Below are 22,095 nucleotides of genomic sequence, written 5' to 3' on the forward strand. Positions count from 1 at the left end.
ATGACATCAAAAGTTCATAGCTATTGAGATTACAGTAAATCCAGAAAGGAGTCCATCCTGTTGCGTTTTCACTTTCCAGTTTTGATTCTGATTTTGAGTCAACCTGACAGGGTTAAGCAATGTATAAGTTACTGTCCAGGACACAGGCAATAAAAGCTTTGGGGAGCCTGGCTGGCTCTGTCAGTGGAGCATGTGACTCTTGACGTCAGGGTTGTGAGTTGCAGCCTCACATTGGAAATGGAGATTACTTAAAAATAAAATCTTTTTTTAAAAAAGTAAAAGCTTTGACTTACTTGGTGGTAGGACGCAGAGAATTATTTATAAACAGCATCATTGCTAATGTTTTCACGAATTGAGGTCATTTGGATATGGATACTTAAAGTAATTTTTTACCTGCTGTAAATGCTTTTGCTTGTTACGTGCTTTATGTTTCACACTTAATTTAACAATTTTTAACTATGGGGGCGCCTGGGTGGCTCAGTCGGTTAAGCATCCGACTTCGGCTCAGGTCATGATCTCACAGTTTGTGAGTTCGAGCCCCATGTCGGGCTCTGTGCTGAGAGCTCGGAGCCTGGAGCCTGCTTCGGATTCTGTGTCTCCCTCTCTCTCTGCCCCTCCCCTGCTCATGCTCTGTATCTCTCTGTCTCAAAAATAAATAAAACATTAAAAATATATAAATAATTTTTAACTATGTAGTATTCCAGATAGATAAGTATAAGAAATCATATATAACCAGGTCACCCACCACTTGATTAAACAAATGCTAACATTTTGTTTTGTGTCAGATTTGTTTTGGTTTTGTCTTTTTAAGGAAATAAAACATTACAGATACAGCTTATCCTTACTGAAATATTGTTAGATTTTTTTGCAAGTTTCACTATCACAAGATAGCACTGAAATAAACATTTTTGTGAAATGTGTGAAGGCTTCTCTAGGACATATCACTAAAAGTGGAACTCTTGGAATGTGAGATAATTCACATTTTCACTTGGAACCTAGGTATTACAAATTGGTCAGTAAAGTGCTTGTACTCATTTAATGTCTCCCACCAACAATATGTGAGAGTCCCTGTAGCCCCATATTCTTGCCACTTGATGTTATGGGACTATTGCCAATCTGATGGGCTTGAAATGTTTGAAAATCTTCGATGTTTATTAATTTGTATTTCTCTGATTATTGTTGAGGTTGGTCATCTTTTTCTGTGTTTATTGGCCATTTAGTTTTCTCCTACTCTGTATTGCCTATTCATACCCTTTGCCAATTTTTCTATTGTGGTGGTTTTTTTTTCCTGTAGATTTGAGGTGCTCTTTATTCTGGATACTAATTCCTTGGCATTTGTATAGTCTGCAGATATCTTCCCCCTGTCCATGGCTTGTATTTTCACCATATGATTTTTGTCCTACACAAGTTTATCCTAATACTGATTTAACTTTCTTTCTTCATAGTTTATGCTTTTTGTGCCTCCAGTTCTCAAGATCATAAAGATACTCACCTGTTTTCTGAATATGATAGTTTTGTTTTTCACTTTTAGGTCTTTAAGCCATTGGCAGTGCATTTTTGTATATGGTTTTAGGTAGGGATCTAGTTTTTATATTTTCCCATACTCCCTACCCAATTTTCATAGTACCCTTTTTTAAAAGTGCATCTTTTAGTCATCTCTGTCATCTGTCAAGTTTCCATATGAATTGTAACTCTTTCTGTATGCTCTGTACCAGCACCATATATAGCCCTATCTTTCTTTAATTATATGTAACTTTACAGTAAAAATTGCTGTCTGATGTCTGATAGGATAAGCACAAGAGCACCATCACTGTTTTTACTCACAGTCATCTTGGCTTTTGTGAGCCTTGTACTCCTGTATAAATTTTAGAATCAGCTGGTCAAGTTCTTAAAAACCTTTGTGGGACTTCAGTTGAAAGGAATTGAATTCAGTTAATAGATCAATATGAGAAAATGACCATATTTATAATACAAAGGCTTCCTATTTATGAACACAATATATCCATTTAGGTCTTTCATATCCATCAATAAAGTTATAATTTTCTAGATCAAAATTTAGATTTATGTCTATGTGTCTTATAGCTTTTGTTACTATTATACATAGTAACATTTATCATTTATCATTTATATTCTAAAATACAATGTTCATTGCTGGCATATAGGACTTCTGATTTTTTTCATCTATTGATTTTCTACAAAAATGAAGCTTTCTAAGCCTCATTAATTTTAATAATTTATAGATTGCCCTACATCTTTTTTCTCCTGCATTTTATGTGAATAATTATACCATGTATAAGTAATAATAGTTTTGTTCCTTCGTTTGGAAATGAAACCATTTTTCTCCTATTATCTTTCTCTAATTACAGTTACATGGTGATTGTCACTGAAATCTATATAAAATAGAAGGTATATGTTCATTTTGAAAATATAACAGCTACCATTTTGTTTCAGGATAGTAAACTTAACCACAAATTTACACCATCTTGTATCTTGGGGTCATGCTAGTAATATATAAAATTTGATCAATATCAACAATTCTTATGTTGTGGAACATACAAATTGAAAATATCAGTTAAACTGAACTGATCAAAATAAGATACCATTATGGTATAATTTATAATACTGCCATCAGAGTCCATTTCTTGCTGTTACAATTTGGATTTTACTTATACAAGAATAGTAATTACAGGTGAAGCCTTGCTAGTCAAATTTGAAAAATATAGTTAATATAATTTCTTGAAAACGGTTTCATTCAGGTATAATTGGCATACACTAAACATATCTAAAGTATACAGTTTAGGGGCGCCTGGGTGGCTCAGTCAGTTAAGCGCCGACTTCAGCTCAGGTCATGATCTTGCGGTTCGTGGGTTTGAACCCCACATCAGGCCCTGTGTTGACAGTTCAGAGCCTGGAGACTGCTTCAGTTTCTGTGTCTCCCATTCTCTCTGCTCCTTTCTCACTCATGCTCTGTCAAAAGTAAACATTAAAAAAAAAAAGTTATATATATATATAAAACTGTGAAACTGTCACCACATCAAGATAAGATAATAAACCTATGTAAGTCAAAACCAAAATGTCCTCGTGACCCTTGGTAAGCCCTCTTACCCATCCATCCCACTTACTTCCCAGCAGCCGTGGATTTTTGTTGCTGTTAGTCTGCGTTTTCTAGAGTTGTGAATGGATTCATACAGTGTCTATTTGTTTTGTGGGACTTCTTTCACCCAGCAGAATTATTTTGAGATCCATGTTGCACATATCAACAGCCCATTCCTTTCTAGTGCTGAGTGTTGTTCCATTGTGTGGATGTACCACAAATAGCATATACATTCTTGTGCTGGTAGATAATTTGGGCTCTTTCCAGTTTGAGGCTAATACAAATAAAATTGCTATGAATATTCATGTAAACAGCTTTTTATGGACATGTGCCTCTCTTGGGGATAAATAGGAGTGTGACAGCTGAATCATATGGTGGGGTTACATTTAACTTTTTAAGAAATACCACAGTGGTTGTGCCATTCTAAATTCCAGGAATGTATGAGAGTTGGTTACTTCACATCTTCATCAACACTTAGTATGGTCAGTCTTTTAATTTTAGGCATTCCAATGGGCATGTATCTCATTGTGGATCTAATTTGCATTGCTCTAATGGCTAATGATGTGGAGCATCTTGTTATGTGCTTATGTGCCATTTTGCGTATCTTCAGTGAAGTATCTGCTCAAGACTTTTGCCAGCTTACTGTGTTTTTCTTACTGAGTTTTGGGACTTCTTTAGATAATCTAGATACAAGTCCATTGGTCCTGTGATGTCATTCTCTCTTTCAAAGAATACAAGTTTTCTATTTGTTTTTTTAAAGATTTTATTTAAGTAATCTCTACACACAACGTGGGGCTCAAACTCACAACACTGAGATCAGGAGTCACATGCTGAATGGAGCCAGGTGCCCCACAAGTTTTTAATTTTGTGTGTTTTGTATTCATTTTTTTCTCCAGAAGTTTTATAGTTTTAGGTTTTACATTTTGGACTGTGGTCCATTTTGAGTTGATTTTTATGTGTGGTGGGTATATGATATATATCAAACTTTTTTTTTTTTTTTTTTTTGCATATTAATATCCAATGGTTCCAGCACCATTTGTTGAAAAGCTGTCTTTTCTCCATCAAATTGTCTTTGTACCTTTGGGGGAAAAAAGGGGGGGTCCATATGTGTGGGCCAATTGTGCTATATTTCTGCTCCACTGAGCCATTTGTCTATATTGATAATGCTAATACTACACTGTCTTGATTACTATTATGTCTTGAAATCAGGTAATGGTAGTCCTGTCACTTTTTTTTTTTTCCCTAAGTTGTTTTGCCTATTAGAGGTCTTGCATTTCCATATGAATGTTAGAATCAGCTCCTCAATTTCTACAAAAATGCCTACTGAGGTTTTGATTGGATTGAATCTATAGATAATTCAGAAAGAATTGACATCTTAATATTGAGTCATGACCATGGTATAACTCTGAATTTGTATAGGACTTTAATTTCTCTCAGCAGTGTTTTGTATTTTTCAGTGTACAGAGTCTGTACATGTTTTGTCAGATTTATCCTTAAGTAGTCAATATTTTTATGCCATTGTAATCATATTTTTATATAGAAATGGAACTTATTTTTGTATATTAATCTTGTATGCTATATAACCGTGCTAAATTCACTTATACTAATAGATATGAACTATCTCATGTTTCCATTCCAAGGTGATGGGGTTTGAAGTATTGGGGTGTGGAGCCAATGGCCAAGAAAGAATTCTTGAGATATTTTTGGTGCAGAAAGATGGTTTTATTAAACCACAGGGACAGGACCCGTGGACAGGAAGAGCTGTCCTAGGATTGTGAACAGCAATTGGTTATATACTTTGGATTTGGGGGAGGTAAATACAAAGTTTCCAAAAGGATTTTCATATTCTAAAAAAGACTCAGGATCCTGGAGGCCTAGCTGTTATCAAGTTAAGGTGGTTTTCCCTCTAGCAAAGCGTTAACGTTAAGGAGTTACTAGAAGAATGCCCTACTCTGCCTGTCTCAAGTATTTGTCAATGGGCTGCAAGTTATAAGGAAATTTAAATTTATCTACATTCGTTTTGCCTTTGTTTTCCTCATCAAAAAATATGGTTTGATTCCCTGTTACAATCCCATTACTCATCATCATAATCCCAGGAGATCAAAATGACAAATTCATCATTGGTTCTGCTGAAGCGTCATTTCCTTGATGTGGAAGATCACTTTCAAATAGGCCATGCTTTTAAGGATCCCTTTTTTAGAAAGGAAAATATTTAATTTGATTCATCCACTGGTTAGCAGCCATCACGGTCACTTTGGAGCCAGAAGAAATGCAGAATCCTAGGCCCCACTGCAGACCTATTATGAGAAGTAAGGGAGATGATTCATTTTCAGAAATACCAAATAAAGGCTGTGCTAACAGTAGGTTTACAAACTATTGGAAATATGTACGTACCCCACCCCCCACAACGGAGTCCCAAACCCTTAGACACTTCACTTCCTGGTTCTTCTGCTCTCTGTTTCACGGACTTATTCTCACGGACTTTGCAGTGAGCATGCGCCAAACAACAAAGGGAAGAGTGACTGAAAGTCTCTGTGTCACCTCAGGGAATATACATTTGTTCCAGTCAGACTACTTTCTGCCTTACATGGGCATAGATGACATCTGGATAAGGCTGTAACCTCTGTCGTACTCAGCCAATGAGGAATCAGGGGAGGGAGTTGCACGCTAGGAAATAAGTTGTCTGCTGTGACTGCCCTGAGTGTGCCTGTCCTTCAGACACCCGGCTTTGCAAGAACATTGATTAAAGCCTCACTTCACCGTGCTCCTAGTCTCTGCATCCCTCCTTTGATTGGGTCGGTGGGCTTAAGTCTCACACTACTGAACCTGAATCTGCACTTTAATGTTCCTCTGATGATTTACATGCATACTAAAGTTGAGTAGCATTGTTTCCTAACAACAAAAAACAACATTGCAGACCTTTACTTCTGTGCAGACCTGAAAAACTAGCTTTCTGTCTAATTTATTGAAGGAATCTCAAACTATCATTGCATATGAGGAATGTAAAGACTATTGTGACCATTGCTAGGTTGTTTGAAGAAATAGAGAAATTGATTTACATAAGTTTCAGTCTTTTTACAGCATGTGGTGATTTATGATCCGAACTGAGAAGGTGGCTGTGTGACCCAGGCAGAGATCTCAGATGAGTGTATAGAACCTTAATGACAATATCATTCTCAAGAACCAGAGAGTGCTTTCCTTTCCGTGTCTCCTCCATGGCACTTGATTCACTCACCTCCTTAACCGCACCCAAGACCTTTTTACCCTAGCTGCCCCTTCTATTGATTTTTTGACCAAAACCTGCCACCTTTTCAATTCCCTCATTCTGACCTTTCCCACTGTGTCCTTTTCTCCCCCTCTCCTCGGGTTTCACTTTTCTTCCCTGCCTGGTGACTCCTCTCATGCCAGTATTCTCTACTTCCTTGGCTAGCAGAATCCCAACCACAGATCATTCCGTCAGCTTTCCCTGTTCTACATTAAGACTGCTGATTATTGCTGGAAAGGTCATTTGGCTGTGCAGATTGATGCTACTTCAGATGTCTAGAATTTTGCTGGGTCTCCTTAGCAATTCTTCCCAGGCAGGTCTCACCCATTCACCATTTGTATGTGTCTCCTGAGGCAGCGATAACAAATGACGATAAAGCAGATGACTTGACACAACAGAAATTTGTTCTGTCTCAGTTCTGGAAGCCAGAAGCCCCAAATCCGTTTTCCTCTGTGAAATCCACGTGTCAGCCGGGCTGCTGCACCCCCTCCAGAGGCTCTCAGGGAGAGTCCATTCCTGACCTTACAGCCTCTAGTACTTGCCAGCTTCCTTAGCTTGTGGCTGCATCACTCCAGTTGTTGCCTACGTGTTCATGTTGTCTTCCCTTAAGTGTCTGTGAAATCTCTCTCCCTCTCCTAAGGATGATTATGATGGCAGTACAATAGCTAGCCCTGAAATATACCATCATATAAATAATGACTTAGAATAGAAGGAAATGTCAGAAGTCAATGGATAATAGAAGCATCATTCAATAACTGATACTGAGAACATTGGACATTTAGGGGAAAAGCAAGTTAGATTCTCATGTTACTCTCCCAAATAAATTTCAGATTGATTAAATAAGTAGATGCATACCATTTAAAGGAGACACACAAATGGCTAATGACCTTGTTGGAAAACAGTTTCATCCAACAACTATTGATCAAGTATCTGCTAAGTGCTAGGCACTCTGCTAGGTACAGGGGATACAAATATAATGAATATACTATTCCTGCAGTTGAGGAGCCTGTATTGTGCTGGGCTATTTTGCAATGCATCCCTGGAGTCTTGAAATTGCAAAAGGTAAAATGTTTTCTCACTACACTGGTATGTAACAATGTGTATCTTCTATAGCTCATCATATCCATTTTTGAGGCTCTATTAATATAATCTTAGATAAATTTCTGGTAATTCATTTGCTTCAGGTTAAACTCAGTGAATTCAATTTGTAAATTTCCCCCTCCTCCTCTCCAAGATGGCATTTAGATTCTGGAGAGCTTACATTTACATATTATCATAGCTCTGAAAGGCACCATCTGTCCCTGATGGCCTTGTCCCCCCTCTGGTCTTGGATGAGGCCACCCCTACCCCCCCCATCACCCCACCACCACCACCACCACCACCACCTGTACCAAATACCCTGAGATGTTCCAGGAGCCAGCAACTGGTCCTGGGAGCTGGGTCTTCCTCAACCTCACCCTCGAGGCCTCTTCAGATCGGTCTGCTTTCTCCCACTCATTTTCTCATCATACTTTTCTGGATGTTTCTGTACTTCTCAGAAACCTGATAGGCTGAAAATTATCCCAAGCCCCCCTCTTCCCACACACACTTTACCAGCATTTCCATCCCACTGCCCCACTCAGCAGAAACGGGTGCTCTCTGACCTCAGATCCTCACAACTGTCTGGAGCTCTGTCATCTATTACCCAGTGTGTCCTCACCAGGTGCATCAACAGGGGCTCCAGCCCTTGGAGACTCCCAGGAGCATCCGGCTTTCTCTTTCCCCCCTTCCCTAGCCCTGGAAATCTTATTCCTATTTATTTTTCTATGTCTTTTTTTTTTTTTTTCTAATGTCATGACCAAGACTCAGTGTGCGCAAAGGGCCCAAGCTCATTAAGCCTTTTCTCTACCAGAGACTGCAAAAATATTTTTTGAATATATAGTACCTGTGCATTAACTCATTTGGTTCCCTCGACATTTCTCTGGGAACAACCCACCAAGTGTAGTGTCTGAGCTTCCTGGGCTGGTGGAACACCTTAAAGGTACAAGGAAGCAGAGGTGGTAGGGTAACAAATGGCACTGGGATTTAAAACCAGTTTTCATTTCACCATGAAGATTTTCCTTTGGCCCTAGTAATTCCACTTTGAACATTTTTATTTATTTCTTATTTATTTTTTAAGTAAGTTCTATTCCCAACATTGGCTTGAACTCATGACCCTAAGATCAAGAGTCACATGCTCCACTAACTGAGCCAGCCAGGTGCCCCCACTTTGAGCATTTTAAAACAAGTGAACAGAAGTGCCTGGGTGGCTCAGTTGGTCAAGCATCTGACTCTTGGTTTTGGCCCAGGTCATGATCTCACAGTTGGTGGGTTTGAGCCCCATATTGGGCTCCACACTGATGGTTCAGAGCCTGCTCAAGATTCTCTCTACCTCTCCCTAGCTCGCTCGCTCTCTCTCTCTCTCTCAAAATAAATAAATAAAAACTTTTAAAAATAAAATAAAATAAATGAACAGTGATGTGCTTTCTATTCTTCTCTCTCTGACAAAAGGAGAGTCTTGGGTTTGCCCCAGATTGGAGCTCTACGATCAGGAAGGTTGACTTGTGGGCTAAAGAAATCCCTTGCATCTTTTTTTTTTTTTTTTTAGTGTCATTATTTGTTTTTATAATTTCATGGAAAGACATTTTTATGTCTTGCAAGTTATCCAGTGATTCCAGCCTAACTGCCCATCTTGGTTTCTGGATAACATCCCCAAGATGTGGTAAACACCAAATATCCATTCTTCCTTTCTATCTCAAATTAACCGAACTCCATTTGCCCTTTGCCACCCAAGTAAAAGACTATTTCCCAGCCTCTCTTGCACCATGTGTAGCTTGATGGCTAAAGTCTGGCCAATGAAATGAAAACAGAATGTTGTATGAGACTTCAAAAATCTCATTAACATCCAATCTTAAATAAAACCCTTAAAATAAAAAATCATGCTAAGTAAGAAAACACTGGACATTTTCCTTTGAAAATTAGGAATGAAGTTAAAGTGCCTGCTCTCATCACTTCTATTCAGCACTTTATAGAGGTCCTGTGCAACACAATAAGTCACAAAAAGGAAATTAAACATAAGGATTGAGAAGGAGGAAATAAAACTGTCATTATTTATAGATGATATGATTGTCTAGATAGAAATCCCCTCAAGAATCTAAAAACAAATTATTAGAAGGTTTTGATAATGATAAATATAACAAATTCAATTTCATTTCCATATACTGGGCACAATTTTTAAAATAATTTATTTGTAAATATTAATATTTATTTACAATACTATAAAATGATAAAAATTCTAGGGGAGAAATCAACAAAAGATGTGTAAAATCTATACATAGAAAATTAGGAAATTTTAGCAGAAACATTAAAGAATATCTCAATGGAGAAATATCCCATCTTTATGGATAGGAAGACTTTATCATAAATATGTCAGTTCTCTCCATATTGACCTCCACATGTACTGCAATTACAGTAAATTACAGTAAAAAATCTAATCAATTACAGTGAAAGATCGCAACAAGTTTTCTCATAGAACATGAGTAGTTGATTCTAATATATATGGAGGAGGAAAAGGCCAAAGATAGACAAGATATTTTTGAATAAAAGAAAAGAATAGGGGAGGAGTTAAGATGGCAGAGTAGTAAGAGGACGCTGGGCTTGTCTCATCCCTTAAACACAGCTAGATCAACATTAAACCATTTTGAACACCTAGGAAATCTGTCTGAGGATTAAGAGAACAATCTGCATAATTTGAGGGAGAGAACATGACAGCTTCTCTTAACAGACTAAAACACACCTAGGATCTAGCTTCCTTTATCTGATTTTTTAAAAATTTTTATTTCATTATATTATTATTATTTTTCTTCCTCCAAAATGACAAAATGGAGGAATTTACCTCAAAAGAAAGAACAGGAAGAAATGATGGCCTGGGATTTAATCAATGCAGATATAAGTAAGATGTCTGAACTAGAATTTAAAATAACAATTATAAGGATACTAGCTGGGCTTGAAAAAAGCATAGAAGACACCAGAGAACCCCTTTCTGCAAAGATAAAAAACTAACATCTGGTCATACCAAAATTAAAAATGCTACAACCCAAATGGAGGCCATAAAAACGAGGATGGAAGAGGCACAGGAGTGAGTTAGTGATATAGAAGATAAAATTATGGAAAATAATGAGGCTGAAAAGAAAAGGCAAACAAAGGTCAGGGATCATGATGATAGATTTAGGGAACTCAGCGACTTATTAAAACTTAATAACATTCATATCATAGGGGTCCCAGAAGGTGAAGAAAGAGAAAAGGGAGCATAAGATTTATGTGAGCAAATTATAGCTGAAAACTTTCCTAATCTAGGGAAGGACACAGACATCAAAATCCAAGAAGTACAGAGAGCTCCCATTAAATTCAATGAAGTCAGCCATCACCAAGGTATATCATATTCAAATTCACAAAATACACAAAGGAAAGAATCATGAAAGCAACAAGGGGCGGAAAAGTCCCTAACCTACATGGGAAGACAGATCGGGTTCACAGCAGATCTGTCCACACAAACTTGGCAGGCCAGAAAGGAGTGGTAGGATATATTCAATATGATGAATGGGAAAACCATGCAGCCAAGGATACTCTAGCAAGCAAGGCTGTCATTTAGAATAGAAGGAAGATAAAGAGTTTCCCAGACAAATAAAAACTAAAGGAGTTGGTGACCACTAAACCAGCCCTGCAAGAAATTTTAAGGGGGACTCTCTGTGTGGAGAAAAAAAAAACAAGACCAAAATCAACAAAGACTAGAAAGTGCCAGAGAACATCACCAGAAACATTAACTCTACAGGCAACACAATGGCACTAAATTCATGCCTTTCAACAATTGCTCTGAATGTAAATGGACTAAACACTCCTATGAAAAGACATAGGGTATCAGAATGGATTAAAAAAAAAAAAAACAAGATCCATCTGTATGCTACCTACAAGAGATTCATTTTAGACCTAAAGACATAGGAAGATAGAGAGTAAGCAGCTGGAGAACCATCTATCATGCTAATGGATATCAAAAGAAAGCCAGAGTAGCCATACTTATATCAGACAAATTAGATATTAAACCAAAGATTGTAACAAGAGATGAAGAAGGGCATTATATCATAATTAAGGGACCTATCCATCAGGAAGATCTAATAATTGTAAATATTTATGCCCTCAACTTGGAACACCCAAATATATAAATCAATTAATAACAAACATAAAGAAAATCTTTGATAATAATACAATAATAGTAGGGGACTTTAACACCACACGTACCACAATGGACAGAATCTCTAAGCAGAAAATCAACAAGGAAACAATGGCTTTGAATGACACACTGGACTGGATGGACTTAACATATATTCAGAACATTTCATCCTAAAGCAGAAGAATACACATTCTTTTGTAGTGCCTATGGAACGTTCTTCAGAATAGATCACATACTGGGTCACAAATGAGCACTCAACAAGTACAAAAAGATTGAGATCATACCATGCATATTTTTGGATCACAACACTATGAAACTTGAAGTGAGCCACAAGAAAAAAATTTGGACAGTCCTCAAATACATGGAGGTTAAAGAACATCCTACTAAAGAATGAATGAGGTTAACCAGTAAATTCAAATAAGAAATTTAAAAAAATACATGGAAGCAAATGAAGGTGAAAACACAAGAGTCCAAACCCTTTGGGATGCAGCAAAGGCAGTCGTAAGAGGAAAGTATATTACAATTCAGGTCTATCTCATGAAGCAAGAAAGGTCCCAAATACACAACCTAACCTTACACCTAAAGGAGCTAGAAAAATATGAACAAATAAAGCTTAAAGCCAACAGAAGAATGGAAATAATACAGATTAGAGCAAAAATAAACAATATAGAAACAAACAAGCAAACAAAAAACGAGTAGAACAGAGCAATGAAACTAAGAGCTGGCTCTTTGAAAAAATTAACAATATTAATAAATCCCTAGCCAGACTTATCGAAAAGAAAAGAAAAATGACCCAAATAGGTAAAATCAGAAATGAAAGAGGAGATAACACAACCAACACCACAGAAATACAAGCAATTATAAGAGAATATTATGAAAAATTATATGCCACAAACTGGGCAATCTGGAAGAAATGGAAAAATTCCTAGAAACTCACAAACTACCAAAACTGAAATGGGAAGAAATAGAAAATTTGAACAGACCCATAACCACCAAAGAAATTGAATCAGTAATGAAAAATCCCCCAACAAGTGTGCCTGGGTGGCTCAGTCCACTAAGCATCCGACTCTTGATTTCAGCTCAGGTCATGATCTCACAGTTCATGAGTTCAAGCCTCTCACCAGGTTCACAAGGAACCTGCTTAAGATTCTACCTCTCCCTCTCTCTTTGCCCCTCCCTTGCTCGCTCACACTCTCTCTCTTAAAAATAAAATAATAAAATAAAAACTTTGAAAAAGTTCTTAAAAAACCAAACATTATTAAAATGCCCATACTACCCAAAGCAATCTATATATATAATACAATCCCTACCAAAATACCGCCAGCATTTTCCACAGAGCTAGAACAATCCTAAAATTTGTATGGAACCACAAAAGACCCTGAATAGCCAAAGCAATCCTGAAAAAGAAAAACAAAAACTGGAGGCATCATGATTCTGGATTTCAAGCTATATTACAAAGCTGTAGTCATCAGGACAGTATGGTGCTGGCACAGAAACAGACATATAGATCAATGGAACAGAATAGAAGCCCAGAAATGGACCCATAACTATATGGAAAGATCTAAATGTAAGACAGGAAACCATCAAAATCCTAGAGGAGAACACAGGCAGCAGCCTATTTGACCTTAGCCAGAGCAACTTCTTACTAGACACATCACCAAAGGCAAGGAAAACAAAAGCAAACATGAACTATTGGGACTTCATCAAGACAGAAGACTTCTGCACAGTGAAGGAAACAATCAACAAAACTAAAAGGCAGCCTACGGAATGGGAGAAGATATTTGCAAATGACATATCTGATACAGGGTTAGTATCTAAAATCTATAAAAACAAAACAAAACAACAAATAACCCAGTAAAGAAGTGAGCAGAAGACATAAATAGACACTTTTCCAAAGAAGACATACAGATGGCTAACAAACATGAAAAGAATCATCAGAGAAATACAAATCAAAACCACAATGAGATACCACCTCACACTTGTGGTGGTATGCCTAGAATCAACACAAGAAACAACAGGGGTTGGTGAGGATTCTGAGAAAAGGGAACCATCTTGCACTGTTGGTGGGAATGCAAACTGGTACAGCCACTCTGTAGAACAGTAGGGAGGTTCCTCAAAAAAATTAAAAATAGAACTAGCCTACAATCCAGCAATTACACTATTAGATATTTACCCAAAGGATACAAAAATACAGATTCAAAGGGGTACATGCACCCCAATGTTCAAAGCAGCATTATCAACAATAGCCAAACTATGGAGAGAGCCCAAATGTCCATCAACTGATGAATGGATAAAGGAGATGTAGTGTATATACAATGGAATATTACTCAGCCATCAAAAAGAATGAAATCTTGCCATTTGCAATGACGTGGATGGAGCTAGAAAGTATTATGCTGAGTGAAATAAGTCAGTCAGAGAAAGAAAAATACCATATGATTTCACTTATATGTGGAATTTAAGAAACAAAACAGGCGAATATAGGGGCAGAAGGGAAAAAGAGGAGAGGAAAACAAACCACAAGAGACTCTTAATGACAGAGAACAAACTATAGGTTGACAGAGGGAGGTGGATGGGAGATGGGCTACATGGTGATGGGTACTAAGGAGGGCACTTGTTGGGATGAGCACTGGGTGTTGTATGTAAGTGATGAATCACTGAATTCTACTCCTGAAACCAATACTGCACTGAATGTTAACTAACTAAAATTTAAAGAAAAAAGAAGAAAAAGAAGAAGAAAAATAATGAGGGGAATTATCCTAGCAGATATAACGATTTATTATAAAGTTATAGTAATGAAGGCAGTGTGGTAATGGTGTGGAACAAAAAAACTCACCAATGGGTAAAATAGAGAGCCCAGAATCAGACCTGTGCATATTTGAATTTTTAAGACACGTTGGAAGTTAGAAAGTGGAGAAAAGAAACACTGAATAACCAATGGGGCTGAAAAAAAGAAATCTGAATTTACTTCACATCATATACAAACATCATACCAAGAAGCATTAAAAACTTAAATGTCAAAAGCAAACCTTAGCCTTTTAGAAAAAAATGTTAAGTGAAAATCTTTCTGATCTTAAGATCGGGAAGTTTTCTAAACAAGATACAAAAATACACTAATCATAAAAGGTGTTATTAACAAATTCAGAGACATTAAAATGCGTCATCAAAACATGTCATCAACATACTGTAAAGAAACTAAAACTTACAAGTGGGAGAAGTTATGACAACACAAAGAATTAGCATGCGGAATGCATAAAGATTCCTACCAACAAATAAACAGAAAAGTAACCTAATAGAAAACTGTGCCAAAGATTCAAACAGGTCTTTTACAGAAGAGGAAATAGATACAGCTAATTAATATAAAACACAGCTCAACCTCATTATTGGAAAAATGTAAATCAAAACCACACAGAGATATCATTGTACAACTATTAATAAAAGTGACAAAGTCTGGCAACATCAAGTTTGAAGGGAGTGTGAATCAATGTGATCACATTGCTGGTAGAGGTGTAAATTAATATAACCACTTTGAAAAATGATTTGTCATCTGAAAGTTGTTTCAGACTTTAAGACCCAGTAATTCCAGGGGTGCCTTGCTGGCTCAGTGGCTGGAGTGTGCGAATCTTGATATCAGGGTTGTGGGTTTGAGCCACACATTGGGTACAGATTGCTTAAAAATAAAATCTTTAAAGACCCAGTAATTCCACATCTAGTTCCCCTCCCCCCAAATTAGGCACCTGTGTGATCTATAAAGTAGATGGAATAATGTTCATAACCAAAATGTTTGCATTAGAAAAAGAAATAAAGGGGTGCCTGAGTGGCTCAGTGGGTTGAGCATTTGACTCTTGGTTTTGACTCCAGGTGGTGATCTCATGGTGAGTGGGTTTAAGCCCCGAGTCTGACTCTGCACCGCCAGCTCCGAGCCTGCTTGGGATTCCGTCTCTCCCTCTCTCTCTGCCCCTCCACCACTCATGCTTGCACGCTTGTTTACACTCTCTCTCTCTCCCTTTCTCTCTCTTAAATAAATAAAACTTAAAAAAACAACAGAAAAAGCAATAGAAACAACCAAATATCTATTGGCAGGAGAAAAGAGAAATAAAATTTGGTAGAATCACACAGTGGACTATAACACAGAGGTGAAAATTAACGAACTACAGTTTTACTAACCACATAGATGTCTCAGAATCAATGTTGCGTAAAAAAGCGCAGAAGACTAAATACGGTGTGGTCCTAATTTTATTAACCAAGCAACCAATTTTGTCTTTATTTAGGTGTACAAGCATGTTTGGAAAAATTCACTTTCAAAAGGCAAAGGAATGACCAATACCGAATTTAGGAGAGGACTGCAGGACACAGAGGGCAGAGGTGGTGGGTCAAGAGAAAACATTGGGGATATGCTAGTTCTTGGTTGGGCATTGCTTTCAGCAGACATTGATTTACAAAGAAAAACAATACGAAGTAAAATATGGCCGTGCATGCCCCAACAATGTGAGTGTGCCGTGAATCAAGAGTTTTAATAGCATTCTGTGCATTTGAAATCCATTTTTTAAGCAATTTTTTTTTAAGGCTATGAAAGCTGTAAAAGAAATTTTCCTTAATCCCACTACCCAAAAGCTGCAAGCAGCTCCTCTTAAAAGTCACAGTTAATGACCTGGAACATGCTTTTATGGCTTTCCAATGAAGTGTGAAGTGTCACTGTTCTTGTCAACAAACTGTCAAGCTGCACTTCCAGCAACTCTAAGGTCAGAGGAATGATTTTGAAAACCTTGGCTGGGAACTTTAGGAAAGAAACAAAAAAGGTGTCAGCTAGGTCTCCCTAGGGACAGTTTGCAGTTTATTTTTAAAAATCTGGTTCCAAAAGTCTCATTTAAATTCTAGAAAGAAAAAATAGGAGTATTGCAAAGTAAATGTTTATTTTAAATATCAGAGTTTTAGGTCACATTTATGTTGTACCATGCCTTGCACTTTTCTTCTCTGTGATTCATTATTAACATTTTCTTTAAAACTTTGTATAGCCCTCAGTTTCCCCATAAAAACACAGAAAGGCATTTTGATTTAGAAGTAGCAACCAGGTTGGGGCGCCTGGGTGGCTCAATCGGTTAAGCGTCAGATTCTTGACTTCAGCCCAGGTCATGATCTCACAGTTCATGAGTTCGAGTTCTGCATCAGGCTCTGCGCCGGCAGTGCGGATTCTGCTTAGGATTAATAAAATAAAAATAAATAAATAAAAATAAACTTTTAAAAAAAAGGTAGCAACCAGGAACACCTGGCTGCTTCAGTCGGTAAAGTATGCAGCTCTTGATCTCAGGGTCATGAGTTCGAGCCCCACATTGGGAATAGAGCTCACTTAAAAAAAATTAGAAGTAGCAACCAAAAAAGGAGTTTGGGGGGAGCAGGGAATATATGTGCATTTAAAGCAGCACCCCCTCCCACCCAAGAGGCCAGAGAAGCAAAACCATGATGTCCACCATCTTGTGGGAACACTATGCTATGGTTCAAAGTGAATGGACTTAGGAAGAGAAAGGAAACCCATACCATACATCCCTGCTGTGGTTCCAACCAGCTATGCATTTAGAAACCTATTTCCCCATCTGCTGAACTCAGAGACCAACACCTGCCTTCCCTACCTCACAGTTAGGCTGATGACATAATACATGTCAACAGTCAGTAGTCAAGACAGACACATCAGGTCAGGAGGAGTAAAAGGAGACCCCCTGGGATGCACACAGTCCCTTTACACCCACTTTATAGGAGCATGATTTTACTATGGATAATGACCATGGAGTTCAAAGTGCATTTATTTTTGCATTTCTTTTTATGTATTTATTTTTTAATGTTTATTTAGTTTTGAAAGAGAGCACATGCGAGCGCGGGTGGGTGGGGGGAGGCAGAGGGAGACAGAGGATCCAAAGCAGGCTCTGCACTGACAGCAGAGAGCCCAATGTGGGGCTTGAATTCACAAACCGTGAGATCATGACCTGACCCAAAGTCAGACACTTAACCAACTGAGCCACATATGTGCCCCTATTTTTGCATTTCGGATAGAAGTAATCAAATCATATCTAATGTGTTTGAGGCCCGGTCCCTAATCAGGAATGTAACTCCAAGTTTATAACCTTGGTCCCATGGTATAAAAAAAAAAAAAAAAAAAATATATATATATATATATATATATATACACATATATATACATATACATATATACGTACATATATACATATATATTTTTTACATATACACATACATATATACATATATATGTATATATATGTATATGTGTATATATATGTATGTATACACACACACATATATATATGTGTGTGTATATATATATATATATAAAATCCACTTTGCAGAAACCTGTTTTATGATATCCAGTTTACGTGGTGGCTTCTAGAAAAATGTTATGGCAACAACCAAGGATTGCCTATCAAGGAAATATTAATTACATAGTCAATGTAGAGCAACACATCTGGGCTTCACTTTATACAGTAGATGGTAGGATGGGAAGAAACAAATACTTGTCCCCATTACTTCACATTATCATTTCAAAAGCACTTCATCTTCCTTTCCGCTTGATCACCCTTTGAGGATGGTACTCCTGAAATGTCAGTTCAAAATCTCTCTGCCCTTCAGCCAGTTCCTCTGACAAGCAAGTTAACGATCAGTAAATAAATCCTTAAATATCCTCAGGAAGCTGCCATTTGAAGGAATCCTATTAGAAACTGAAGAATCCTTCTGAAATGCAAATACCTTCCTTGTTATTGAACTGGCCTCAAGTTTTCCACGGGGCTTTCCGGGGCTTTCCTGGGCAGCAACCCCCTCGTGGAGCCCAGGGCTTTCTTTCAGTGGCCCTCATTGTCTTTCAGGAAAGACGAGGGAAGAAGCATCCTAGAAAATCTTTATCTCTTGTTTTTTCAAGAGGAGTAGGAGGAAGATCGAAAATAGTTAGGTCTGGCAGCTTAATCTGGGTTGGCTGTTTTTGCCAGCAATCTGTAAAATGTGTTTTTCAAGGATAAGAAGTTTGGGCCCCAGGCCAAAGCTCATGTCTGTCATCGGCAGGAAGATAAACGATCCCTTTAACCCACTGCTATGCTCCGTTTACCTTTGTGCTTGAACATGAACACCATGCCTGCCGCAGGCCTAGAGCTGCTCAGAGGGGACCCTTTTCTTCATGTCCTGCAGGTGGGCCAGTGTAGCAGGGCCCACATTTTGTGGGGTGAAACCAAACCAGCACCCGTTCCTGGGGTTGGTATTTAGTTTCTCGTGCTAAGAGGCTCAGAAAGAGAACTTGAAGCACTCCTCCTTTTTTAATGCCCGCAAAGGTCATTTCCTAAGGGGTCAGAAGAATGTATATACACCTACAAGGTACCAGTGGCTGCCAACCACAGAGTCTCTGGGGCAAGAACTCTCGGGTGGAATCTGGCATTCATTCATTATGCAAAACCTCATTCTAGCCTGTAGCTAATTGGAGCCATCCAGCTCAGGGCTATGGCTGGGTCTTGAGGGGATGTCTGCTAAACCATGTTTCCTGTTTCCTCTAGAACTTAACCACAGCAGTGAGGAAGGTGTCAGCTAGGAGTAGAGGGTTGGAGGCGTGAACAAGAGATAGTATTGACCACACGGCAGGGGCTTGACCCCTCCCTCTTCTCGTCACCCTCCCTCCCTCCCCTGGAAAGCTGGGGTGGAAAGGCAGGGGGCTCCTAGATCCTTGGAGAACTGCTCAAGGCAAGTTCTCCTTTCGCAGACCAGGCAAGGGTGGGGTTCCCTGCCTCCTGTTCCCCACCCAGGCCCTGAGCTTCTTACTCCTGCCCTTGAAGACCAAGTGTACCACCCTGGCAGAGAACTGAAAGAGAGAGAGAGAGAGGCTCTGACCGACAGGCCCTTTGAAAGAAAGACAGAATGAATAGGTCACCTGCTCAGCCCAGCTCCCCCAGACCCTGCTTCTCAAGCTGGGCTACTGAGTATCTGAGAGGACAGACTGTGGGGCTGGAGGACTTTTTTACCTAATACCCAGAGTTCGTTGTCTCGCTGCTTCAAAGAATGAAGAGGTGGACACGAAATGAGCAGCAGGCAAAAGTTTATTAGAGTATAAGATCAGAAAGGAGGAATAGTAAGAAAGCCCTCTTTACCGAGAGGGGACATTCGAGAGTGAATGCTCAAGGCTATAGGCAAGGTCCTTGTTATATAAGGTTCTGGTCAGCACCCCCATCCCTTCCCCCTCGTTCATTCTCAGATTCTACCTTTGCTGGCTGGATCACTCTAGGTACTGGATTGTCATTCCTTTTTATATATGTATATATTAATTTTTTTTAATTTTGAGAGAGAGCGAGAGAGTGCTAGTGGGGTAGGGGCAGAGAAAGAGGAGAGAGAGAGAATCCCAGGCAGGCTCTATGCTGTCAGCACAGAGCCCGATGTGGGGCTGGAACTCATGAAACCACGAGATCATGACCTGAGCTGAGATCAAGAGTGGACACTTAACGGACTGAGTCACCCAGGCACCCCCGGGTTGTCCATTACTGACTGGCTCCACTCCACTGTGTGAAGAGTCAGACTGGTCATACTGTCCCATGATTTAGCTAGGTATTATGGTTTAACTAGGTATTTTGATTGTCAAATTCCAGAGGGATACCTGAGGGGGAGTAGGTGGTGTCTGTTACATTATTTTTTTTTAATATGTTTTTTTAATGTTAATTTATTTTTTTTAAATTTTTTTTAACCTTTATTTATTTTTGAGACAGAGCATGAATGGGGGAGGGTCAAAGAGAGGGAGACACAGAATCTGAAACAGGCTCCAGGCTCTGAGCCATCAGCACAGAGCCCGACGCGGGGCTCGAACTCACGGACTGCGAGATCATGACCTGAGCTGAAGTCGGACACTCAACCGACTGAGCCACCCAGGCGCCCCAACGTTGATTTATTTTTGAGAGAGAGACAGAGCATGAGCAGGGGAGGGGCAGAGAGAGGAGGAAACACAGAATCTGAGGCAGGCTCCAGGCTCCAAGCCGTCAGCACAGAGCCCAACATGGGGCTTGAACCCACAAACCATGGATCATGAACTGAGCCGAAGTTGGATGCCTAACCAACTGAACCACCCAGGCAGCCCGTGTCTATTACATTCTTAAGAGGGACCTTACGCCCTAGGGGGTTTGCTGTAGTCAGACATTTCCAGCACCTCAGGTCCTAACTTTTCCCTCTCTGCCTATTTTGTCCTATCTTTTCCTATCATATTGGGGTTGGAAGGATGAAATGGCATGATCTCAGGTCTACTCAAAGATTCAGAAAGGGGGAAGATTGAGTTTTTAAACCTGTAATGTTGCTTTTTAATGACACTTTTTTTTTTCTGATTGTGGGTCCAGCTAAGTCCCCCATCATTTGTATTTAAGAGTCAATGACCCAGAGGTGCCTGGGTGGCTCAGTCGGTTAAGCACGGGACTCTTGATTTCTGCTCAGGTCATGATCTCATGGGTTTGAGCCCCACATCGGGTTCCTCGCTGATAGTGAGGAGCCTGCTTGGGATTCTGTCTCTCTCCCTCCCTCTCTGCCCCTCCCAGGCCCGTTCTTTCTCTCAAAATAAATAAACTTAAAAAGGAGAAGAAGAAGAAGAAGAAGAAGAAGAAGAAGAAGAAGAAGAAGAAGCAGTGACCCAATAACAGAGCTGGCCATTCGTGCCCCATCTTGTGGCATGCAGCTGGCTAAACACCCATTCTCACGGAGCTCCCACTGTGTGCCAGGTGGGGAAGGTGCCATTCTCCACTCAGAGAGCTCCAAGTGTAGCTAGGAGGAGACAAGATCACAGCGTCCTTCAGTGTGAAAGGCTGGGGCTCTGACAGGATCTTCAGGGGGTCAGGGACCTCAGGGAGAGCTAGAAAGAGGAGGCAGAGCACAGGGTCAGGTCAGGAGAGAGCTCGCTACTAAGCAGTTAGGCTACCCTGGTCAGGCCCCCTGCTGTTCCCCGGCCTCTATTTCTTCACCTGTGGGGTTAAGGAGGTAGAGGCTCTGGGGATCTCTGGACTCTAAGCCTTTGCTGGCTTGATCTGTGGCTCCTTTCACCTGCACCTCTGCAGGGCTTTTGGCTCTCAGAAGACAGAGCCCAGTCCCAGGGCAGTCCAGGTGGTATGTGGTAGAGGTGAGATGAGCTGGGCTCTGTCCTGACTCTCTAGGAAGCAAAAACAGCCATGCTGGCCCCAGGGGGTCCCAAACTGCCTTGGGGGTGGGGGAGGAAGTCTGTTGGCAGCATTGATTCTGAAATCCTGCCAACCCGGCTGATGAGCAGGCCTGGTGGAATTCAGGGCATGTTCTCGCCAGAAAAACCAGAGTGGATTCTCTGTGGCAAAGGTGCTGAAGATTTGTTCCCCAGTCAACCCCACCCTAGAGAGCATGCGCCCACCGCCCCCCAGCCCCTCAGCCCTCTCTTCCCATTCCTTGCTAGGCAGTACCTGAGAGGAATTTCACCTCATCTGGGCAGCTAGGGGTGGGCACATCTGTAGGAAA

Source organism: Panthera tigris, chromosome A2 (assembly GCF_018350195.1).
Source record: "Panthera tigris isolate Pti1 chromosome A2, P.tigris_Pti1_mat1.1, whole genome shotgun sequence".
Taxonomy (NCBI): Eukaryota; Metazoa; Chordata; class Mammalia; order Carnivora; family Felidae; genus Panthera; species Panthera tigris.